Raw genomic sequence first — 4782 nt, forward strand, 5'->3', positions numbered from 1 at the left:
TAATGCCTCTTTTAATTAACAGACAGTATTGCTTATGTATGAATGGAAAAGGAATATTAGAGCATTTACTAAACCAATAGCTAGTTATATCTAATTTCTTCAAATGCTAAAGCCCCTTGTCTGTAACATTGCAAAACACTTTGTAAAAGAGCTCAGAAACTTTACAGGAGTGCATTGAGTAGTCTCTGCGGACAATAATTCAACTGATAATATTGATAGGTGGAATTTCTCAGGACCATCTGCTAAGAGCTTTACAGCTTCCATAGGATGAGTGTGTTGCAGTTTGGATTGCATGATGCTGGTTGCCTGGGCACTGGGGTCCATGGCTATCCCACTGTCTCTGGCAGGCTGCAGCCCCTGCATGGCATGACAAACTTTGTCCAGGTAGAAGAAATAGCTCCATTTCAGGGAGTCTTACTAACAAGGGGATCGTTTTCTTACGTTGCATATTGTTGTGGTTCTCTTTTTTTCCCCTTCCCCCCCCCCCTCCGGATGTTATTGTTTCAGTTGGTGTGTAAGTGATTGCCCAGGGATGCTATACTCTCTGTTGTAAATGCTCTGTAGAATTTAGGTATGGTTGTGTATCTGTATTTGCATAGATCTGCATCTATGTCTATATTATCTGTAAAATCAGTTTTGTGCTTTTCCTAAGTGCAACTTGGAAAGGAAAACATAGTACTGAAACTTGTGTAGCTCTTTCATCTGTATGTATTTGATGCACTATATATACTGTTTCCTAATTTATCTGTAATGCAAGTATCAGCTTACACTGTGGTGTAAAATATTTCTATTTCCATGTATTTTCTTTATTTCTTTTACTTTGTTTTAATATGGCAAATAAGCAGTGTTCCATACTTGTAATTATAGGATTTTCTTCTTGCCTTTTTTTAGCCATTCAAATGACATAAATATCCATTTTCAAATAGTACATAAATATCCAATTCCGGAATTATATAGGCATATGTTATGCATATTGACATTCAGTAAATACTACTAAAATCAACCAAATTGGTATTTATTTAGTATATTCTCTTGAGTAACTGAGTGCTCTTAAGCTAGAAGATGTATTGTGGAACTTTGGGATAATTTTATTTATTTTAATATGCTATATTTTACTCTGTGTGTTCTCTTTCAGACTAGGAACTCTGCTGTATATGGTGTAATTTTTCTGTTCTGTATCATGATATTGCCATATTATTAGAATAACAGAATATTAACATTTGTCATAAGAGTTCATTCTTTCAGAACACCATTCATTCCTGGGCATAGGGCCAGGATGAGGCCTGTGAATCTCCCAAGTCCTACTTCAGCTCTCAAAACAGTGTAAAAACATAAAAAATGTAATTTTCTTCCCTCATTTGGCCTGCTGAACAGAACTGGGTTTGTATATACTTTGTTGAGGTTTGTGCTCTGAAGTGAAGAGAGCTAATCTAGAGATGTAAGTGCCTAAAATATTTTTAGGTAAGTACACACTGTTCTTTCTGAACATATCTGTGCAGTGCTGGGATCAGTGCAGAGCTCTGCAGGGCTGTGCTCAAGGTTATACCCCATCCCTTGCATTGCCCTGCCATGGGAGCATCTTGGGTTGGATAAAATGCTTTGGATTGTGGCTAATCCTCTTCATGACCAAGGAAAGCTAGTAAAGTCTAGCAATATTGAGTTACTGTAAGTCAATCTAGTGGAAAGAGACTTCACAGGTATGCAAAATATGGGCAGGGCAAAAGTAGTCCCATACAGCACCCTTTGGATTCGTTCTCCATGGAGGGGAACAGAATAACTCCTTATAGAAGTGGCAAGTTTTTCCTCAGTAATCATTCAAGGCAGTGATCCATGGCAGGCATGCTGTGATTATGAATTAACCAGCCACCTCTCCAACACATGCCACTGAGACTGAAACTCCTGAATGAAAGTTAACACCTTGCCAATGAACAAAGACCTCCTTACTATGTTGAAAATAACATAGGAAAAGCCATTAAAAAAATCAGGGTAAGGGTATGGGAACTGAACTGGGCACAGATATTTGCTTCTGCAGGAGAGCTAATGAATGACACACTGACTTGAGATATTGGAAATGTAATATCAACTCCTGCTGAGCCAAAGAAACTGGTTAGGCTTAAGCAAAGCTGTCCTCTGTCCAAACTGCTCAGCCTGGAGAACAAGATTTGTAAAAACTTCCTTTCGTTCCTGACAGAGTGGGAAATGCTGTTAATTAGTGTCTGTAAATTGTTCTGCAGCCCTGAGGAGGTGGCTGCATACTGAAATGTCAGGTGGTGCGTGCTCTTTCTACAGGGAGGAGATACTGTTAGAGCTGTAGCAATGAGTTAAAGCAGTTCTCCTGTCTACTGTGCTCCAAAAGGGACTTGTCTCTCAAAGTGCTACAGTGACGGTCCTGAGTAACAATTAATCTGTAACATCCTTCAAGGTGAACAGTAAGACCAGTTTATCCAGATGAGGGAAGCCTAAATAAATGGCCTGTCAGCATGGTGTGACACAGACTTGGAGCTTAATTCAAAAGGCATAAACACCTTTGACAGGTTGCACACTCAATTACTGTGATGCTTGACTTCCTGGAGATGGAGGTGTTGCTGGGTACCTTGAGGATGTGATCCAGAAGGGGCAAATGAATGTCTGAACTTGCTCTTGACTAAGGTGATTCTAATTTAATTTCTCACTATTGCAGATATGAAACAAAATATTTCCTTAAAAAAATAATGAAAAGGAAAGAAAGTAATCTTGAATCTGTTTAAAATTATTTCTCTAGAGCAACCCATGATATACAATCAGTACTGCTTGTAGGCAGTTTTATGGGCACACTAGAGCTAAATTTTACATAACTGGGAAAATAGATTTAGGCCTTCTCCAGATGAAGCGTGCTGTGAGATAAATCTTCTGTGCAGTTTGAGTTCTGCCTGAACAACCCTTCATTAAAATCCACACTGCAAAATGAGAGTGGTGGGGTCAGGTTTAGGCAAAGACCAAGAAGATTAGAACAAACAAAATAAGAGAAAATGCAAACAAAAATAATCATTTTTGTTCACCAGATCCCATTGCCCTAGACTGGGAAGAAACAGCTGCAGGTTGACTGCTGCTGCTTAAGCAACCCAGACTGGACTCGGGCTTGTGCATCTGCAGGAGGGAGCAGCGTCCACTGGTTGCCAACATGTGAGTGCTCCCCTCCTTCTGGCTGTAGATAGTTGCCCAGTACCCTGTTCTGGATTCTTGTCTCTCTCTCCTCCACCTTCTGATGCACTGCCTGGGATAGTGGCACTCACTGGAAACCTAAACTAAGCTGTTGTCTCCTCAGGGACCAGACAAGAGTAATGAATACTGGGCAAGTACTCTTTACAGAAGTCTGAAATTAGTGGCGTGTTCGGTGCTTCCATGTCTTGCATTAATAGTAAATGTTTTTATTTTAAAGGGCTCTGAACGATTTATGTTAGTCAAGTAGAGAAGGACATGGAATCAAACCTCGTGTAGAGTAAAACAAACAGCAATCACTTTCATCACATTATAAATGCCACTGTAAATGCAGTTTTAGTATTGCGAGTTCTTTTGAACAAGGAAAAACATAATCCTAGAAGATAAAAAGCATATAAAGCTACAGATACTGAAGCTGCCCATAGGACCGTTGGGTGTAACAGTGCTTGAAGATCTTGACCTGTCTATAAGTAAGCACTTGCTGCAATGCGAGGGCCCTCACAAGCTCATTTGGACTCTTTCAATAGAGAACTGTAGGCATGTGTATCCTCAGCATGTTCTGAGAGCCACAGGAGTCTTCGGCTTACCTTTAGGGGCACCATGTTAAGAACATAATTTTTGCTGTGAGGTGGATAGAGATTAGAATACTGACCTGGTGTAAGGTTCAGAAGAACTGTTAGTGGGAAAGATTTCATTAGCTACAGAAAGATGCAGCTGGCTGTGGGGAGTTGCTGCTGGCTTGGAGGTAGGTTGTCTGAGGAGGTATCTACTTTGTTTTATGCTGGGAGCAAATGTTGGGGAAATCTGCTCAGGGTGTGGGGCTCACAGTGTAAGGCAATATGAGCACTGCCCTATGTCTCTGCCAGCTGAAGTTATAAAATGAGTATTTCAGACCCAGTGGATTCTTACTGTTCCTGTTCCTAAGATCTCTGAGAACAGGAATTCAAGCTTCCCCATAAAAGCATAGTAAAATGGATTGTGTTTTGAGTTGCCAAATCTGACAAGTTAGTTGCTGTTGTCATGTGCCTCCATATATTATTCTGTGCTGCTATAGTATATCACTTGTGCAGTTTTCAGAGAGAATGTGACTTCTGTACAGTGGACTCAGAGGTGGGGCAGAATGCAGCGGATCTAAATATTATCTGCATTTATGGTGGGCTGCGTTTAAAACTGCCGTTTTGGGAGCAAAATCCTGAAGAGCTTTCTTTCACTTGGACTGCTGAAATGTTTCTTCAATGTAATAATTTTTATTAGTGTTCTGAAGCAGTAGATACGGGAAAACTCCATGGTCTCTGCTGCTGATGCTCAGCTGGCAAGTTGCATATGCGTCTACTAGAAATTTCTGATTCTAAAGAAAATGTGAATTTTCTTCCCTGCCTTTATTTGAGAGACAGGGACAAACATCCTTAGTCTTTAAGAAGCTGGCCACTTTTATGAAAACTTGGGCAACAACCTGTTGATATAAAATCAATAAACATGATTTGTATTGTAAGAGGGAGGATTTCTCCCATGTGATGGTTTTAGAGGAAATACAGTTTTGACATCTAGGCCCCATCTCTACATTTATGTATAATCCCTGCTGAA

The sequence above is a fragment of the Merops nubicus genome, unplaced genomic scaffold (genome assembly GCF_000691845.1).
Source record: "Merops nubicus isolate BGI_N331 unplaced genomic scaffold, ASM69184v1 scaffold6083, whole genome shotgun sequence".
Taxonomy (NCBI): domain Eukaryota; kingdom Metazoa; phylum Chordata; class Aves; order Coraciiformes; family Meropidae; genus Merops; species Merops nubicus.